The 21951-nt window shown below is 38.2% G+C and overlaps 1 long non-coding RNA gene across 1 annotated transcript in view; it reads right to left on the bottom strand.

Moving 5' to 3' along the window:
• Nucleotides 1-16528, bottom strand: part of LOC119779409 — a 51162-nt gene extending 34634 nt beyond the window's left edge. The window contains exon 1 of the long non-coding RNA XR_005280223.1: nt 16452-16528. This is a non-coding gene — a long non-coding RNA (uncharacterized LOC119779409). The remainder of the gene's footprint in view (nt 1-16451) is intronic.
• Nucleotides 16529-21951: the final 5423 nt, after the last annotated feature.

The raw sequence follows: 21951 nt of genomic DNA, 5'->3' as shown, positions 1-21951 counted from the left end.
TGAAAGCCTGAATCTGAACCTAATCAGTCTTTGTCCTCTCTGCTTCCTAGGAAGAACCTGACTGAAACAACCTGGAGCTCAGGAAGAGCTTCTCAACAGAATCCTGCCTGCCTGCTTTCAGAAACACATCTGAAGATTAAACTGTCTGAACCTGCCTGCTTGCTCTCTGAAGCACACCTGAAGATCAAACTGTCTGAACCTGCCTGCCGGCTCTCAAGAAGAGAGATTGGAGAAACTCAAGATCTGAACACCATCTAATCTGAAGTCAAGCCCTGCTGCTGCCTAGCCCTCTGCCGCCATCAGTCTCCGGACCCTTCTGGTTCCCTCCCTGTGCCGCTCAGCCTGAACCACAGAACAGGTACAGATCTGCACTTCATCTCAGATAAAGGATCATTAGCTTGCTGGCTAATCCAACTGTCCCTCTCTGCAGAGAACCCTGTGTGACCAGTCCCGGATCTGTTTCCAGCATCAGTCATATAACTTTGTGTTCTTTCTTTAATAAACAGTTAAACTTTTCCTCTGGCTCCGTGAGTGTTCTGCATGTGGGTTAGTAACCTAAATCCCATCATGACATCCTGAAGAGGATACACATTGTCAGTGTTAATTTTATGAAGAATTCCTCTTTGTAAAATAATATCCAGAGGTTCTAGAGGAGTTCCCAGAACAGGGTAAACCTTCGTTTTTAGCATGTTAAGCTCCTTTTAAGTAATTTGCTGTTACCGCAGCAGATGATATCACAATAACTCTCCACAACAGACTTTTAGAAGATATGCTGCATCTTGCGGCAAACACTATTTGACCTAAGCTTCCTGAGGGCCCTGTCACCCCTTGCTGATTTAGACAGCGTATGCCTGACATCCCAGAATCTTCCAAAAAAGCTGGTATATGCTGAACTTTCTATTTTTTTTTTTACCAGGTTTGGGCATATACACTACCGTTCAAAAGTTTGGGGTCACCAAAACAATTTTGTGTTTTCCTGAAAAGTCACACTTATTCACCACCATACATTGTGAAATGATTAGAAAATAGAGTCAAGACATTGACAAGGTTAGAAATAATGATTTGTATTTTAAATAAGATTTGTTTTTTTTACATCCAACTTTGCTTTCGTCAAAGAATCCTCCATTTGCAGCAAATACAGCATTGCAGATCTTTGGTATTCTAGCTGTTTCTTTGTTGAGGTAATCTGGAGAAATTGCACCCCACGCTTCCAGAAGCAGCTCCCACAAGTTGGATTGGTTGGATGGGCACTTCTTGCGTACCATACGGTCAAGCTGCTCCCACAACAGCTAAATGGGGTTAAGATCTGGTGACTGCGCTGGCCGATAGAATACCAGCTTCCTGCTTCTGCTCTAAATAGTTCTTGCACAATTTGGAGGATGTGTTTAGGGTCATTGTCCTGTTGTAGGGTGAAAATGGCTCCAATCAAGCGCTGTCCACCGGGTGTGGCATGGCATTGCAAAATGGAGTGATAGCATTCCTTATTCAGTATCCCTTTTACCCTGTACATATCCCCCACCTTACCAGCACCAAAGTAACCCCAGACCATCACATTACCTCCACCATGCTTAACAGATGGCGTCAGGGATTCTTCCAGCATCTTTTCATTTATTCTGCATCTCACAAACGTTCTTCTTTGTGATCCAAACACTTTTTTCCAGTCTTCCTCTGTCCAATGTCTGTGTTCTTTTGCCCATCTTAATCTTTTTCTTTTAAAGGCCATTCTCAGATATGGCTTTTTCTTAGCCACTCTGCCCTGAAGCCCAGATTCCCGCAGCCGCCTCTTCACTGTAGATGTTGACACTGGTGTTTTGCGGGTACTATTTAATGAAGATGCCAGTTGGGGACCTGTGATGCGTCTGTTTCTCAAACTAGAGACTCTAATGTACTTATCTTCTTGCTCAGTTGTGCAACGCGGCCTCCCACTTCTGTTTCTACTCTGGTTAGAGCCTGTCCTCTCAAGGGAGTAGTACACACCGTTGTAGGAAATCTTAAATTTCTTAGCAATTTCTCGCATGGACTAGCCTTCATTTCTAAGAACAAGAATAGACTGTCGAGTTTCAGAGGAAAGTTCTCTTTTTCTGGCCATTCTGAGCATTTAATTGACCCCACAAATGCAATGCTCCAGAATTTTATGCCTCTGACGCATAGCCTCTGCAACCGTCAAATCTGTCTCTGTGCGCAACCACGCCCCCCGCGAAGATATTCTGCAACCGTTGTTGTGCACCTCAAAAAATACTGACAATGCGTCAGACGGTTGCAAACCCGCGCAGACCTCAAACAGAAGTGCGCAAACAAAAAGCAGCTGTGATTGGTCCTATGCATGCCTTTCTGACTCTCTGTGTGGTCCTTCTCGATTCGGTGCCGGGGCACGCCATTTTTAAAAACCGCGGAACAACTACAATGGACAACTACGATGAAAGGTTAATCAGTCTTTTTGCCAACTCTATTAACAAAACCTGTTCCTCTTCAATGTCTGGCAACTCTAGATCCATCTCCACAACTGTGATATCTTGCAGATGCACCATTGTTGTTTTGAAAGATAAACACTCCTGCCAGCGTCGCCAAAGTTCTTGTGACCATCTGCAGAAGTTCTCGCTAGTTCTCGAATAGGCTCCCGCTTGTGCTTTGGCGGGAAACTGCTGTGCGTCCCTAGAAATTCCAGACTGATGGTAACCAGACCCAAGCAACATTTGATGTGTGCGGTTGCAGAAGTATAATCTGCCCTCTATACAGTAGCTGTAAGTTATAAACATGTTCAGCAGTAGTCTTGAACAAATCAGATACGTTGATATGCATTGGAAATAAGTTCCTGGTAAGTAATGCATAAGTTGCAGAATTTAATAATAGGTTTTGGATAAGCTAGACACCATGACTTATGAATATCTTACACTTAACATACAGTGGGGCAAAAAAGTATTTAGTCAGCCACCAATAGGGCAAGTTCTCCCACTTAAAAAGATGAGAGAGGCCGGTAATTTTCATCATAGATATACCTCAACTATGAGAGAAAAAATTAGAAAAAAAAATCCAGAAAATCACATTGTCTGATTTTTAAAGAATTTATTTGCAAAATATGGTGGAAAATAAGTATTTGGTCAATAACAAAAGTTCATCTCAATACTTTGTTATATACCCTTTGTTGGCAATGACAGAGATCAAACGTTTTCTGTAAGTCTTCACAAGGTTTTCACACACTGTTGCTGGTATTTTGGCCCATTCCTCCATGCAGATCTCCTCTAGAGCAGCGATGTTCTGGGGCTGTCGCTGGGAAACACGGCCTTTCAACTCCCTCCAAAGATTTTCTATGGGGTTGAGATCTGGAGACTGGCTAGGCCACTCCAGGACCTTGAAATGCTTCTTACGAAGCCACTCCTTCGTTACCCGGGCGGTGTGTTTGGGATCATTGTCATGCTGAAAGACCCAGCCACGTTTCATCTTCAATGCCCTTGCTGATGGAAGGAGGTTTTCACTCAAAATTTGACGATACATGGCCCCATTCATTCTTTCCATCACACGGATCAGTCGTCCTGGTCCCTTAGCAGAAAAACAGCCCCAAAGCATGATGTTTCCACCCCCATGCTTCACTGTAGGTATGGTGTTCTTTGGATGCAACTCAGCATTCTCTCTCCTCCAAACACGACAGTAGAGTTTTTACCAAAAAGTTCTATTTTGGTTTCATCTGACCATATGATATTCTCACAGTCATCGTCTGGATCATCCAAATGCTCTCTAGCAAACTTGAGACGGGCCTTGACATGTACTGGCTTAAGCAGGGGGACACGTCTGGCACTGCAGGATTTGGGTCCCTGGTGGCGTAGTGTGTTACTGATGGTAGCCTTTGTTACTTTGGTCCCAGCTCTCTGCAGGTCATTCACTAGGTCCCCCCCGTGTGGTTCTGGGATTTTTACTCACCGTTCTTGTGATCATTTTGACCCCACGGGGTGAGATCTTACGTGGAGCCCCAGATCGAGGAAGATTATCAGTGGTCTTGTATGTTTTCCATTTTCTAATAATTGATCCCACAGTTGATTTCTTCACACCAAGCTGTTTACCTATTGCAGATTCAGACTTCCAAGCCTGGTGCAGGTCTATAATTTTGTTTCGGGTGTCCTTTGACAGCTCTCTAGTTTTGGCCATGGTGGAGTTTAGAGTGTGACTGTTTGAGGTTGTGGACAGGTGTCTTTTATACTGATAACGGGTTCAAACAGGTGCCATTAATGAAGGTAACGAGTGGAGGACAGAGGAGCCTCTTACAGAAGAAGTTACAGGTCTGTGAGAGACAGAAATCTTGCTTGTTTGTAACTGACCAAATACTTATTTTCCACCATATTTTTGCAAATAAATTCTTTAAAAATCAGACAATGTGATTTTCTGGATTTTTTTTTTCTCATTTTGTCTCTCATAGTTGAGGTATATCTATGATGAAAATTACCGGCCTCTCTCATCTTTTTAAGTGGGAGAACTTGCACTATTGGTGGCTGACTAAATACTTTTTTGCCCCACTGTATGTCAACGATCAGATAACTTACCTGTAACTTATGGCCCACATATGAGCATATGCTGGCATAAGTCAAGAATTTTTTTTAAATAAACTAATTTGATGGACAAAATAGCTGTACTCAGCTCCTTAAGATTTCCAATGTTTCAGCCATTAGGTAGTTTAAAGAAAATACTTAGGGTTAAGACTGCTATGTTTGACGTAAGTGAATTGGACAGGCACCTACAGTGACAATTTCAGACCCCTCCATGATCTCTTAGTGGGAGAACTTAAAATAGCAGGGTGTTCAAAAAAAGTAAACTAGTTCTAGTCCTATTTAAATCATTGTAAAATAAGTCACAATCAAGTCACAAATCTCTGAGCAGTTTTTTAAGTCAGGTCTAAAGTCACTAAATTAATGACTCTAGTCTGACTCAAGTCCAAGTCATATAACTTGAGTCCCCACTTCCGTAAGAGGGGACTACTAACTATTGTCAGAGTTGGTGGGTATTGTTCTGTACTCAAATACAGAGTAGACAAGGCAGTGATGGCTCTTGCAGTTTTAATGGTGAAGTAGATGGTACAAAAAGATAAATCTAGAAATAATAGGTTGGGAACCACATACTAGAGAAGCTTGGGAGAAACAAGAATAAATGAAGAGAATCCAGCACTGAGGAACTGCAGAGAAATACTATATATATATAAGAGACAGGAAAAAGAGTGGAGTAATCAGTTAATTGGGAGCAGGTGTGGACAGAAGCAGCTAGAAAGGAGCTAAGGGGAAAGGAAATGAGCACTAAGGGGCAAGAAAGAGTAAACGGGGAAAGAGGGTTTAACTGTAACTAGAAAATAACTTAAGGGTTAAGGGGAATAAAAGTAATGACCACACAATAAGGAATAACAAAGGGGGAAACTATAAGATAAAAGAAGGGACTGGAGAAAACTGAAGCCATGGAAAACATAACATACGGATAAGAAAAAGAATAACTAAAACTAGTCCAAGGAATAAATATCAAAAAATGCTGAAACGAGATGAAGACTGAAACTAAGGATTCAAAAAATAATTCTTGACAATACAGAACAAAATAAAGCTTAACTGAGAACCCAAAATGAAAACGCACACACAACCCAAAAGCCTAGAGTGGCAGATCATGACAACTATAACTAGTTATTTTTCTATGCAACTTGTCAAACAATACTTTAGGAGTAGTTGTACTTTACTGTATTTTCTTCTTTTACCAAAATGATATTCGTGCAAAAGTATCACTGTTTTAAGTTAAGTAAAACTAAAAATGCATAATTTTTTCTGCTCCAACAACCACAAGTACCTTAAGACATCAAGTCAAAATATAGTAAACGGTAGATATTTTATTTAGAAGTTCTATATCCTTTACTGACGTATTTGCATTGCCTACTGTAACAAAGGGTTTAAGTTTCTGTTGAAAAATAGCATAATAAAAAAAAAAATATTAATTTCAACCCAAATTTTTCATAATTAGTATTATTTGTCTTTATTTTTTAATTTTATTTAATAGATTACAACACCCGAAATTGCATATAGCTTCCTGTCTGATAACATGGTTTTAAACATTGAATCAGGTGGTATGTGCAAACAAAGTACTAGAGTAGGTTCTTGGATAACAACTGTTTACTTTTACTTAATTAAAAACAAATTTATATTGTCATTAAACAGGAAAGATTGACCCAGTATTCAAAGTGAGACAGTAGGAAGTTCAAAACGTTTATTAAAACAAAAACAGAGAGAACAGAAGCGCGCTGATGTGGAACTGCGACTGCAGGTGCAGGGTGCCACCCATTACTGATTCTGTAGAAAGAAACACAGGTAAGTAACCACCATCATCTGAACGGAAGATGATAATTAGAGTGAGTCGCTTACCTGGTTCAACAGTACAGTCCATTTAGGAACAGACAGATCCGGATTCCAGGAATCCATCAGAGCGAGAAGGCAAGTTCAGAGTCCCATGCGTCGAGCATCCAGCTCAGACAGAAACGCTCAGAGAGGCAGAATCCAGCAGGAGTCCAACCAAGGTTCAGACAAGCAGATCAGCCAGGGACAGACAAGGCCAGTGGATGAGAGGGAACGGAATCAGGAAAATAGAATCACTAGGGAAACGCTGAAACACTCACCACTGGTTAGGGAATTAACTCACCTGAGGACAGTGGCTTGAGAATAAACTCCTCACTGGAAAAGGGACAAGAACTTTGAAACTGTCTAAAATTAACAAAAATTACTGACCAAAGAAATAGAAATCAAACAGGGAACAAACAAACAGCAAATAAACAATGATCAGTCATGATGGCTGGAACTTAGCCCATTATAAGGGAAACCTGCAGGTAGATGAGATTAGTGATAATTTGCAGCCGGAGAGAGTTAAGCAGGTAAAAGGCATTAGTGATTTAGGTGAGATATCAGGGCAGATCATGACAAATATAAATAAAGTAGTGCTACACTTAAAATAGAATTTTTTTGGGGATCTCTACCCACCTTTGCTTGGTAGGGATGTAACTCTAAAATAATCACTTGAAAGAACATTTCCATTTTTGTTATGGTTAAGAATAATTGAAAACACTTTGAATAAAATTTTAAAATGTTCAATTTAAAATGAAAAAGAAATATTAAGAAGAAAACAAGCTTTACAATAAATCAACATCAAAATACCTTTCTTAAAAATTTAATGTTATAGAAATCTTTTAACCCATAATGCTATCAGCCTCTCTGGAGTTTATCAGTCCTGCAAGCTACAGTAACTTCTGACTGGGTGGATTTTCTTTTTCTTTTCTTAAAAGTGTTAATTTAATGCCAATTAGTTTTACAGATTTGCAGTGACTTGGATCTTCAAAATTATTCCCTAAAAAGTGCAATTACTTTTTTAAGTAATTGCACTTCTTAGTAACTTAAGTACACGTATAATACCATGTTTAAATGTCTTTGTTTGTCTTTTATAATGTTTTAACAAGTACAGCACATAGTACAGTCCATTTTGCTAGATCATTTTTGCATAATGTGTTATTATGTTCTTTTTTCAATTACTGGAAAGTTACCATATCCTGAAGTAATTTTGGTCTAAAGCCACAGGTAGCAAGCCTGCTTAATTATCTGTTTTTAGGGTAACATAAAACGTTATACTACAGATTGATACCATTAAGAAATGATGCTGATATATATGTCTTAACCATGACTGCAAAGTCATCACAACATGTTAAGCAGGTTATCGTAACAGTGACACATTTTGGAGAGGCACCAAATGTTCTCTGTTCGTGTGTCATCACAACCTCTCATCACATTGTGATTTTATCAGCCAAGTGATCATGCCAGGCCTGTGTGATATAAGCAGTGTTTTGCCTTACTGAAGAGCTGCTGTTCATAAAAAAAAAACAAAAACAAAAAACATCATGGTGGGGTTTTGTGTTTTAGCATGAGTTAGGAAGAAAAACATTTTGTTTGCATATCTTTCACATGTGTAGCATGTAGAGGGGAGAGGGATTTGTATATGAATCAGCGGAATGCATGGAGCAGTTTCTTGGAGACAGGAGTCCCAGCATATACAGTGACTGTCGGAGGAGAAAACTATAAACAGTTGTTATGCCTCCCTATGTTTTCCATTGACTACAACTGACTCCACAATAACTGTGAAGCACATTAGTGCTTAAATCAGTAAGTTGGATTTAAGGTTTGTTTAATAAAGAAAAAAATAGACCTTAAAAATCCTACCTTAAAATGTACACAAGTGGTACATATTCAATTGTGTACACAAATGTACATGAGTGACCAGTGGTAAAGCTATTTAAATGAGGGGTTTAAATTAAGATTTTTTTTGTAAATTTTTAATTAATAAAACATAATTGCAGTTATCTTTACGCTTAACAAACAATCTGAAACAACTGTAATTGGGGGATTTTTAATTACAGATTTCTAGAAACATAAATTATGAAATAATTTATTTTTTTATTTCCTGTGGTTAAAAATAGATGCTAACATTTTTAAGGCTCTAGATTAATAAGGACCCTTATTTTTTGTTTACATGCACAGTGAACAGAATCATAAGGGAGCAAACAAATAGCTCCCTGTTAGAGAAGGGTAGCACACAGATTAGCATCTTGGAATCAGATACTGCATATTTCTTCTTGGAATGCCAAGAAAAAGCCTTTTTTTTGTCCTACCATCACAGACATAAATATGGAGCTTTCTAAGCTCTACTGGTTCTTTAGTTTAAATTGTATGCTTTAGTAAGATCAAACTATAGCTTAGTCTCATTTACAACTGTTTGCCCTACTTCTGATCACACCATACATAAAGCCCTTATCTCACCACAATGTAACTCTTTTCAATGTTTTGTATATTTAAAATCTAACAATAAGGACATAACATTTTTGTTTAACAGTTTGGGTTAGTTAGGTTTTTATGTCATAAAGCAATCTTGTTTGTATAATTGGAGCCGATCTATAGAGAAGGCACTAAATTATTTGAGCTTAAATTCAGCAGTAATGTGCAAACCTTTTTTTTTTTTTTGCATGTCTGTCTTCTTCAGTAAGCAGATAATATTGACTGACTAAACTGTAAAAATCGATACTCAACTGTGACTGCAGTTTTTACATATTTTTTTAGCACCTCTGAATGTCAGCTGCAAATTCCCGCGCTAGGTTGGGAAGATGCTACACCTGACATAGGAGAGCTATAGAGGCTAACTGCAGGGGATTGAGGAAGCATTGAGAAACAAAGCGCTGAAGGCAAGGAAGAGGCTAGGATAGGATTTAGGCTAACTGTGGGAGATTGAAGACTAGGACCACTTTTATTGTCATTTTGAATACACAGAGGGCTGGATCTATCAAAGGTTTGCGTGTATAAAAACGTGAGTTATATCACTGCGCACGCTAAAAAATTTACAAACTGATCTATCAACAGTGTGCTAAAAGGATTTGGTCTTTAAAACTTGCTAAATAGCGCCTCTTATCCATTTAGTACTTTTTCTGCAATGAATATGCAATATGGGGCGTTTACACGCTAAAGTGCATCTTGTGGGAGGAGAACATGTAAATATATTAATTTAGCACTCGCAAAATGATTTATCAAACCTGAAAGCAATTTTGCTAACGGTATCTGACTCTATATTTAACACGTTTCAAAAGAAGGTGCAAATGGTCTGTATGCGTAATTGCGCACACATGGCAGCGGTTATTGTCGCAAGAAGGAGACATTGAAATGAAGCAAGGAGACGCAGAGAACGCATTTTTTCACTCCTTGTGAATATTTTTGGAATGAACGAGGAAACGATCATCAAAACATATCGTTTATCCAGCATTGCCATTTTGGAGCTGTTGGGGGAACTCCGAATGGATTTGGAGCCAGCCACAAGGAGGACCCACGCAATACCAGATATCACAAAACTCCTTGCAACATTGCACTTTTTTGCATCTGGGTCATTCCAGCGTACGGTTGCAGCGAGAGCTGGGATCTCCCAATCTCGTTTTTCAGAAGTGCTGTCCGACGTTCTAAATGCCATGTCGCCCTGACGCCCTACCGGAGAACCCCGACACCCTGCGCCTGTGGAGCAACATGCCAATACTGTGGGGATGCGTACGCACAGTAATCTCATCCACAGTCACTTCTTGTGAGCCATTTGGTATGTGCATTTTTCTACAGGCCAATATAAAATACCTGTTTTTTTTTTTTTTACTGCAGTGAAGTAGAAATTCAGCCACATACCACCTTAGGTAATAAAGGTTGCCAAAGTTTATATATATATATATATATATATATATATATATATATATATATATATATATATATATATATATATATATATATATATATATATTATATTTTTTTTTTGGAGGGGGTGGGGGTGTCACTGTAAGATTAAAATTTCTTAATGCACTAGTTTGTACAAACTACTTTGCCGCAAACCACAAAACGCGCAAAACCATCATTTAAATAGGGCGTCTCCAACAGTTTTGCGCCTGCCACCAGTTACGCAATCACTCTTGTTAAATCACCCGCAAACCATGGTTCAGCCCCTCGCGCAAAATTCCAGTTTGCTAGCGCAAATTACTGCACGCAAAATTGGATCTTGATAAATCCGGCCCAGAGTGTGTTCAAAACGAAATTTTATTTCGTAAATATTTCATGAAATTTACTTGTCTTAGTGCAGCAGTGATCCAATGTAAACGGTGTGGGAGATAAAAAAAAAAAAAACATTTTGCAAAAATATGCATTGATATAGAAGTTATGAGCATTAAATATACATGGTGCAAATAAGAGCATGTGAGCCTAGGCCAATGCCTATGCTGTAGCCTGTGCCTATAGTCTGTTATAGTCTATTTTTCAACTTTACCACGGAATCACCGAGATGAGAATAACATATTGTGTGATAAAAAGTGGGATAACATATCATAACAACAGACACTAACTATACTTAACCATACAGAGTGGGTTTACATAAAGGGATCGTTGTGTTAAGAATCTGTCTTTTGAAAATGGATCGCATAGATACATTACACGCTATCATCTCATTTGTAATAGGATGTGAAGTGACCTTTTTTAATCTAGCTAGTAAAATAAATGAATGAGTAAATAGGAAACTCGAAGGTAACATGAACGGAGCGAGGTGTAACGTTCACAGCTGGGAAACTTCGATAATTTAACAACTAGGTAAATCAGACAATACACATGTATCGGTCAAATCGTTAAATCAAACAGTGTGTGTCCCAGGGCCCTGGCATAATTATATGAAGAGAAAATGTCAGAAAATGCCTTTTCCTGAAAATTGAGCAAGCGTGGAGTGATTTCGCCAGAGCGGCAGGAAAGTTAAGGTGAGCGCAGAGCGGATTTTGAGAGGAGCATCCTGGCGCAACTTTGAGTGGTGGTGCGAATGAGCCAACATCCTCCTGTGCGGAGAGCGGGAACTGCTCGGTGCTCTGTTCACATGCTGTAATGCAAATATGCAGTATTTTGGTTTGGTGTTGTCAGTGTGATGCAGAGATTGTGACATATTTAGAGTTTTCTCAACAGTTCACCTGTCTGATTGGCCGTGGGGAACAAGCTATTTCAGAATCTACTGGTCCTGTCTTGAATGGTGCAAAGCAATTTCCCAGAGGGCAGCAAGGAGAGCAGCCCGTGTTTGGGGTGTGAGGGGTCAATGATGATGTTATGGGCTCGGGACATGCAGCACTGGGATGAAATGTCTTTTATGGAGGGACGAGGAGCCCCGATGATCTTCTCTGCTGTTCTCACCACTCTTCTCACACTCTTAAAGTCTGAGGAGTTGCAGCCTCCACACCACACTAGAATGCTCTCTAAGATTCTTCTGTAGAAGGTTGTGAGGATGGGTAGGGGCAGGTGGGCTCTCCTCATCCTCCACAGGAAGTACATGTGCTTTTGTGCCCTTTTGACCAGGGAGGTGGTGTTTACAGTCCAGGTGAGGTTGTCTGTGATGTGCACCTCCAGGAATTTGGTGCTGCTGACCACCTCTATAGCTGAGCTGTTGATGAGCAGCGCAGCGATGTTGGGCCAGTTCTTCCTGAAGTCAATGATGATCTCCTTTGTCTTCTCCACGTTCAGGATCAGGCTGTTATCTCTGCACCAGTTCACCAGCTGCTCCACCGCCTCTCTGTAGTCCTGGTCGTTGTTGTCTCTGATGAGGCCCACCACCGTAGTGTTGTCTGCAAACTTCACAGTGTGATTGGTGGTGAACCTGGAGACACAGTCATGTGTCATCAAGGACGGAGCAAAGCGAGCAATTAGAGAAGCATGCCCTGGGCAGACTGTGCATGGAAGCCGGAGAGAGAAGGCAGCACTCAAAGTTTTGCCATTTTCGACGATCGTTTGCTTTGCTAAACCTTTCCAATCTTTTTGGCCCTTTCTCTTTTGGAAAACAATGGAAAGATGGTTTATCTACCTGCAGTCAGATATAGTCATTATTAGACACTTGTTGTTTACCCTTCCTGTAATGATGGCATTTGGTCATCAGGTGGGACATCCCGAATGCATGACATCACACAATGCTATCTATTTTTCAACTACTTTTGCATGCTGACTTGATAATAAGCTAGCTATATGCTCTACAGTAGCTGCTGCAACTGCAGATCTGACATTTTTTTAATAAACATTTTTGAGTATTCCCACATTCTGTCTTGCCTTGAATACTTGGTCTTCTGTTCTGAATCGTTACAATATCAGCACAAATGACAGTTTTACCTGCACATATCATTAACACTGAGAAAGTAGACTAGATCAATTTGATTCATCTTAATAATGGTGAAGTTGATCTCTGGGTGACCTAAAAAAAATTATCTTTATTATTTCTGAAACAAAAGTAGCACACATGATCGATTTTTATTTATTTGATTTTTATTTTTACAAATGACCATTTTAAATGCACAGAGCTGCAGTAATGAAGCACTAACAATTCAGCCTATTTGCTAAGTTTTTTCATGTGGGTGGGGTAGCTTCAAATTCATGGTTCAGGAAATGCATGTTGTGTAATATGTCAGAGATAAAGGAAATGAAAGGCAGATATCAGATCTCCGCAGGTTTCTTATTGACAAAGTTTCTTTGGTAAACACGTGAATTTATTTATTTATTTTTTCAGAAATACAGAGTTCAAATACTCCAACATAAGCTTCTCACTAACACCTTTGAGATCATATCTGGAATAACAGCACAACCCATTCAAAAACACATTCAAGAACCAGAATGGACTCCAAACTGCTTTTGTGGATAAGGCCTACATCTAGACTGGATAGTTTCAAGCATTAATTTGGATGCTTCTTTAATTCCCTCTGTCAAAAAAAGAGTGTAAAAAAAAAATACTATTTGGTGGTCGTATGTAAGCTGTTAACTTTAACCAATACATGACATATTGGATACAGTTTTATGTCAGTTTTTGCTGTTAAGAAGTTTTCAACATTTTAAGGAGATAAATTTCACTATCTATCCCTAATTATATTCACAATAGTCATTTTTTTGAGGAGAATACAGAGAAACACTGATTGAAATTGGTGTAACTGATGGTGTAATTGATGTCAGAGGAAACTAAATTTGAAAGCACATTTTCTTATCAGTTTATTGGATCCTGAACTGTGTAATAATAATAATACAAAAACAAGAATGAAAATAATAACAATATAATCATAGGTGGCAATGTGAATAGTGTCACAGTCAGAGATGGGAAGTAACGAAGTACAAATACTTCGTTACTGTACTCAAGTAGATTTTTCTGATATTTTTACTTTACTTTACTACTTATTTTTATGGCGACTTTTTACTTCTACTCCTTACATCTTTACATAAATATCTGTACTTTCTACTCCTTACATTTTAAAAAATTGGCTCGTTACTTTAGTTTTGAATCATTTCAATGGAGTTACCGTTATTATTTTTCACGTCATCAATACCAAATTCAATCTAATTGGATGGGAATCTACGTTGCATTTGACGCACCACTACAAGGTGAATCAACAGATTCGGCGGTATTCATTCGCGGCAAATCATTGCAGCTTGGTGGCGGTGGCGTTAGCATAGTAGTATGGACGACGAGATGATTGAAAATGAACACAACAGAGATCTAGTCCTATTGGCAGACATCCATTTAAAATGTAGGCAACGGCATGAAAAAAGTGGTTTCTACTTTTACTTTTATACTTTAAGTAAATTTACAAGCCTGTACTTTGTTACTTTTACTTAAGTAAAGAAGTTTAATCAGTACTTCCACTTTTACCAGAGTATTTTTTAACACAAGTATCTGTACTTTTACTCAAGTACGGAAAGTGAGTACTTTTGCCATCTCTGGTCACAGTTTTGTGATTTATTTTCAAATGATAAAGCAAACAAAAAATATATTTTTGTTCATACTAGTGAAAAAAAAAAACCACTCCGAAATAGGTTATACTTAGCCTGGGTGCCATTCCGAACTTAGTCCCGCCCACAAAGTTTGAGGTCGGGGAAGTTCGGTCTGGCTCTGCTCCATAGTAGCGCGAGTATTATCGCCCACTGTCAGGCGATCCAATCAAATTGTCAGGGCGGGCTTTATACGATGATGGACAGATGACCAACAGTAACGTAATCAACCAAGTGACCAATGCGCGCTTGGGTGACAACAATAATGGCTGCCGCTGGAGAGTTTAGGTGAGTAGATTCTGCTATTAGGTCTGTTCTAGAAGATATCGACAGCAAATTAATTTTAAAAGAGGAACAGAGAAACGCGATCAAGTCTCATCTTCTTATTATAGGCGTGCAACTGCACGCTTTGATTTTTGTGGACAACAACTATGCCTCGCTTAACATACGAGGCATGTTAAGCGAGCCAATAAGAGCTCTCCGTTGCTCTTATTGGTTGTAGGTCTATCCAATTGAGTGCAGAGGCATTTTTTTTCCTGGTTCGTTCGAAACACGCCCCATAATCACAGCTCTATGGAGCAGTATCAGACTCATATTCTGACTAGAATTGAGTCGGACTACGTCAGGCTAGGTTATACTCCCCCATAACTTCATTTTCCAAATATGTTAGGTATCAATCAACTAAAAATATGCTATAAATTTGTTTTTTTACCAAACTTATTCTTTCCAAACTAATTAAAAATTAGCTATTGTTTATTTTGTATTCCTGTTTATTCACACCTGGGTTGTAGGTAAAAATAAAATACAATGTGGCAAAAGGATTTATATGACTGATCAAAGTAATAGAAGCACGGCAAAGCTTTATCCAGTGTTGTTTAAATAATTTTTATGCTTATTTGAGAATAAATTAAGAGGCTAAATGAATTTGTAGATGTTAAACAGTAAAATATAATGGATAAAAATTCAATAAATGTGATAAAAAAAAAAAGATATTTTCTTGCAACACTCTGAACTTACAGTGGTTGTTTGTTCATATATGGGTAAGAAAAAATAGGTTTAATTTGTATTTTGTGTTCAAGGGGGCCACTAAAAATCATTAAGGGCTAATTATTTCAACCCACGCTCAACACCACAAAAGCAACTGGATTTGCCTTTGAAAAATACACTTGAGGACTGGGAAGGATGAGGGCTACTGATTAAATGGGTTTTAACTGGTAAATCAAGCTTTCTGGTAACAAACCCTTCAGGTGGCGTGATGTAAACCAAGGGGTAACCATAGGTGGAATTGAATCTCACTTGCGGGATCAAGTAAAATGGAAGATTTGTGGTAACATGGGACTGTTTCTCTTGGAAAGGAGTGCAGGATCCAAGCTCTTTGTGATATGAGTATTTTCACTTAAAAAGACCTGTTAATAGAACATATTTGTTCAAAAGGATCATCATCCAAAACCCATGTCTAAATCAAAACAGAATTGCCTCACCACTCATGAAGACAATTTTCTCTTATGGCACCTCATTCCCCCTACATCTAAATCCTATAGAGAGCACATGGGGTAAACTGCAGCGACAAGAAAAAGACAGACAACATACATTAGCTTGGTACAGAGATTGCACAAAAACTAACTTTTGTGGCTTTTTCCACATCTTTACCTGGAGTGCCAAAACATTTGTCTGTGTCTGGAGGTTATGTATGTTGTTATAATTTTCTCCGTTGAAACAAAGGTTAAAAGAAAAAAAAAAGATAAGGCAAATATATCATATGCTCTCCAGGGATGTTGAAATCTGTACAGTTTGATTAAAATGTTTTCACCATAATAAAATGTGCACACTCTTCACAAAAAACAACTGCTTCAAATTCCTTTACAAAGCTCTGTTTACTGCAGGGAAAAGGCCAACTAACTACCATCAGGTTTTCTGTCTTCTCCCTTTCATGGCCTCTTCAACCCCCACCCCTTGTTCTTACACACAAATGCACCAGATCTATCCCTGTCTCACACCCCCACACACACTCACCGATGCACTGACGTTTGCTATGCACCCAGTCGGTGTGTTTCAGCACACATGCACACATAAATGCTTGCACACACAGACTCTGACACACACGAACATTCCTACCCGCTCGGCTGAGACGGTATGTGAAGAAACCACAGGCAGGGAGAGGTGGAGAAGCCCGGGCATCCACTCCTGCTGATTACTGCAGGAGAAAAGAGGAGCAAGGAGGCTGCTGCCAGCTCCTCTCACAACAGCTTTAACACAAATACACACATTTTACAAGAACTGTGAAAGTCACACATAGACGAAAAAGAAAAATTATGCATACATGTGCTCTAAGCTGCAATGACAATGGATAGACCTAAAACTATATCAATAAAAGACCCATCTTAATTTTATCTGGAATATTTTACAAAAACTTAGTATATGAATTGCTTTAGTAAAAAAAATGCCTGAAGCTTTTATTGGTAGCTTAATTTCTCCTCCTTTTTTCTTTAACAATTGTTTAATAATCGATGCTCAATGCCTGCTGAACATTTGTCCAGTCAGACAATTATGAATTACAACCTTAGATATGTTATGCCAACAAGCTCTCACCTATAAAAGGTTTGTAAAATTTCTCAGCTGTCACTGCTAGTAACTGGATACTAGTTTTTCTATTACCATTTGTTCAATGATTTCTTCTATCTCTTTTAAGTTGGAAAACTGTGAAGTTATTTCCCAACAACCTATTACCTTAGTTTTGAGTTTGAGAAATCGAAATATATGACTTCATTGTAAACATATTTCTCAGTCTATTATCACAGCAGTTTACTGACTCCATTGTAAGAAGAGTTAACAGTTCAGTATAAAGTTTTGTTTTCAACCATCAGAAAGCTATATGCCTTCATTTAACTTTGGTCTTGAAGTTCCTGATAAATAAAGACAATATTGCTTTAAGATTTCTTACCAAAGGTCCATCTGAAACATGGTTTGGAAGATGAGTTTTGCACTGCATTAAGAATAATTTTTCTAACATATATATTTATCTGTAAAATTAACATACAATATGGTGCATCAACTGTTGAAAACATTCATAACAGATTTTAAGACCCTTCACAGCAACAATGTTACAATATTTAAATAAACTATCACATTATATTTGATAACTGTAGTTTGTAGTGAAGTTTTATTTTAAAAGGTACAGGAAGCAGATTAAAATTCTATGTTGTTATAATTAGCACCCCATACAGTTACAAGACTAATCTTAATGGACTGAGTATGTTGATATGTTATAAATCAGTTGATGTGTCATTCTTTGAATAAAACTGTTTATGATAATAAAGCTTAACTATAGTATTAAGTGAAATATAAAATATCTTTTGAGACTAGTTTTTCCTCTAATGGTTTAAAAGTTAGTTTCTGCTGTTAATTAAGGAGAGTGATAAAAATATGTTTTTTTGTGTGTTTGAAACTTTTTTCTATGGGGAAACGTTTGGTGTTTGTATGCTTACCTTCTCTCACAGGAAACATGGCAATAAGAAGTAGCATTTCCACATGGACAAAGACTGTTTTACTAAAAAGTGTTCTGGTTCTGTTATGGTTTTTCTTTTCGATGTTCAGTTTTGCTTTGCTCCTTGTTTTCTAGTTTTTTATGGTTTAATTCTTATTTTATTGTGTTCTTTGGTTTTTTTCTCAGTTTCTGTCTTAGTCTTGGTACTGTTATGTTTTCTTTTGAGTGATCAGTTTTGCTTTACTCCATGTTTTATAGTCTTAGTGGTTTAATTACTATTTTGTTGTGTTATCTACTTATTTTCAGTTCTCAGGTTTTTATTTGTTGCCTTCTGCTGCCCTCTTGATTTCTCCTTTTTCCCACGCCCCTTTCCTGTTTCTGCTCTACTCACACCTGCTTCTAATCTCCTCGTTAGCTCCCCCTTTGTTTCAGCCTCCCATAAATACTCTCTCTGTGCAGTTCTTCAGTGCTGGTTCCTCATCAAACTTCCTCCAACTCCGTCTCTCTGAGCCTTCCACCTTTTGGATTTTTGAATTACCTGCCTCTGTTTTCAGTAAACCTTTATTAAATCACCAAGAAATTCACCTTTGCCTTCCTGCCTCTGCTTTTGGGTCAACAATCCACAACCGATCGTGACAGAAAGGATCAATCCTTGATCTGGTATAAAGAAGATCACAATTTTTAGTTACACAGCTTAAGATTTCTTTGGTGACATTATTTACAAAATGTATGTGGCTGTTATATACCCTGGGAGCCCTTTATCCAGCTCTCAAAGCAATTGTACAGTTTGTGCTATTGGCCAAGCTTCTACTAATATACTGCATTTGAATATGCAACATTGGAATCTATTTTGATATGAAGAAAATTTGTATTCTATGCCCGTTATAAATAATACATGTGGGCTGTGGCTAAAATATGTTAGCTTTAAGACATTTTCCTGTCCAATTTAATATTTTATGATGGTATAGTAGCTGCTACATATGTGCCGTAGAGCCTTGAAACCTGTTAGATTATTGGATGCCCTACTTGATTTTACTCTTCAAAGACTGGGAGATCCTGTGACCCAATAGAGAAGATGTTGAGCAGGAAGAGGTGAATACATACTGTATATAACTGGTATGTTTGTTTGTATTTATGCAGTGGGCTGAGTTGTAGTTGTCATATCTTTGTCAATTATACATACGAGCTTCTATATAGATTAGATTACACTCAGTTGCATTATTTATGCTGCCATACCAAAGGATTACAGTCGGAAGGAGCTATCTACTCTACTTTCTACTTTGGGAAAACTTGTTGGGTTAGCTGCAGGTGACCTGTGATCAATCTCACTGATGCATTGTGGTAAGTCCTGTCAATTAGTTATTTCACAAGAGGGTGGTCTTAGAATCTTGTTTTAATTATTACTTTATGTGGTAATTTTTAAAGCACACAAAGCAGATTTGGTAGACAGAAATTTGATTAAAAAGATAAAAGAAAGTTCAGGATTATAAAACTATCTCAAAGTTGCCCCACCACTTGCAGGAGATACCATGAGGACCCACTACAGTGTAAAGAGGATTGGGCAGCAGCCAGAGGTTGAATGTCGCCTTGCTTGGAGGCCTTACCAGATTGACTGACATGAGGAGTAAGTCTGTCTGCCAGGCTTATAGAAGCCTGAGTTTGTGTGTAAGGTTAAGTAATGCCAACTAGAACTAGTTAGGCTCTCCTCGATACACATCCTGGTCTCTGGATCCCAGCTCTGAGAGAGGCGGACTCTTCTACTTTGGAGTGGCTCATAGAAATAGGCAAGGGCTTGGATGAGTGTACTTGTTTCTCCCCAGCTCAGCCATCTTGTGTTGGCGTTGACCAGGGGGGATGAGAGGGTCCCATCCTTGTGCCTTTGGGCAGGGAGGAGGTCTCTGACTGTGCCCCCAGCTCTTAACCTGAGTGATTTTTCATTATTGGAGTACGTGCAAGCCATGGATTGTCAATGATGAATACCATGTTAAAGCATAAGGATGTCCATTGCTTGGCACCAGGATACCCAAAGTTAAAGGTCAATAATCAACTTTTTTGTTGCATTTTTTGACCTTCAGCCACATGAATTGGAAACTTGGGTGAAGAAGGAGGAAGAGTTGCTGCTAAATTGTCCAGAACAAAGAGGAAGACTCGGTAGACCTAAACTGGTAGAGAGGCACATGGGGTAAACTTGCAACACAAAGTATAAGGTAGAATGATCTATGGCCCTTTTTGCTTGCCTTTTACTACCACCAACAACACTTTTTCAGCTACATGTAAAACGCATGAGGTTGACAAGTTTGTCACCTTCCATTTACTCAGATCAAAATGGTGACCCAACATGGCACCTCCCTTTTGGTCCACTGCCCGCTATTTAATTATATAAACTGCTAATTTTAAGCTATGAAAACACTTTCATGTTTTAATATGATGTTATAAAATCCTGGCAGGTTATGTTTTTAGTTGGGGTTTACGATACATCTTTTTCATTTCCAATATGAAACCAATATTGCAGTGTTGAGAATTGTCTGATACCAATATCGACCAATATTATCACAAATCATACATGCTTTTATGTCTTATTTTGTAATTTATAATGTTGGAAAAGGCTTCATCGTTTGATACACTGTGAGTAACTTTATTTAATGAAAACACACTTTGTTTTTTGTACTCAAGGCTTATTGGTTTAATAGTATTTTCCATCTGCTAAGTCTGCCTTGTTATTTGGAGGTTGATTGAAAGTACAGTAAATAGTACAATTTAATTCAATCAATTATAAATACTGTACCTATTGATTTGGTAAGTTTTATTACTCAAACATTTATTTTGAAGAGTGTGCATTACACACAAGTTTTTGCTATGTTATTATCTTTGAATGGATCTCCGTCGTTTAAATAATGACAGCAGCTGTTATTATATGTTTGGGATTTTTTTTTACTTTGATCTCTTTTTGTTTGCCAACCGCCATTACAGCCAACTGATTCTGATTAAAACAAATTTTTGAAATAAATTATTTTGTGTATTTTTTTTACATAACATTTGCATACACAGTAATCTAGCGTACTTTAATTGAATAAATCAATTCAAGCTAAAATGTAAGAGTCTATAATTAGGCTATACTGAGCCTGATCTATTTCTACCATCTATTTGGGGGATATTTATTGCCACACTTTGGGCCACTTAATACCAATTTAGCATGCTGACCTATGTCCTTATGACCACAGTGTACCAATCTTCTGATGGCTACTTCCAGCAGGATAATGCGCCATGTTATAAAGTGAATCATCTCAGAATCATTTCTTGAAACTTTTCCACTTAAGTAATTGTGAATTGAGCATATTGACAGACAACATTTTATTTTTTATCTTAAATGCAAATTTTTAAAAAAAATAATTACTGCTCTAAATGTATTGCTCTGTCAGCTAAAGATCTGTTTTGGTCTCTATACTTTAATTAAATAAATCAATTCAAGCTAAAATGTAAGAGGCTATACTGAGCCTGATCTTTTTGTATCAGAGATTTTCTTACCTTTTAGAAAGATGTCACTTGGGGTAAAAACCCCCCTGCAACCCTGGTTTGCATTTGTATAGCTCACAGCATGTTCATTTACATGTTAAAGCCTCCCCTAGAATTCCATGGTGGGGAGGCTTGGGGGGAACACTGCCTAAGAAATTCCACGTCAATTTCTGACAATTTACGGGAGTTTTTCGGCGAAGCCTGCAAATTGCCGTAAACTGCCGCTAACCTGAAGTTCCACGACAATCTACAGTGCCGTATATTGACGAAAATCCCACTTTTCATGCAGTGTTTTAAGCTTTTCGTACTCTCCTTTGTTAGATGGAAATATACTCATGATTAAATTACCCCAAAACCTAACTTTGCAAGTATTATGAACACAGGTCATGATTATAAAGATCCAGAATTGTTTTTCTTCTGTCCATTTTCAGAGAAAACAGAATTCAAAAGTTACATCTGTGCTGTCATCTGCAGCCCTCTGGATTTTGTATGTGAGGTAGGCAAGAGTTCAGCATCATTCAGGGTAACAAGGCTGAAAAAGTAGCTCTGCTCATTCCTTTCCTATCACTCATGCATGCCACCATTTGCATGGATATTACAGATGCAGAAATGCATATG

This window comes from Cyprinodon tularosa, unplaced genomic scaffold (assembly GCF_016077235.1).
Source record: "Cyprinodon tularosa strain WSP-4 unplaced genomic scaffold, ASM1607723v1 ctg147, whole genome shotgun sequence".
NCBI lineage: Eukaryota > Metazoa > Chordata > Actinopteri > Cyprinodontiformes > Cyprinodontidae > Cyprinodon > Cyprinodon tularosa.
Note: the sequence above shows the minus strand (reverse complement) of the source record. Positions and strands in the feature narration are given on the sequence as shown.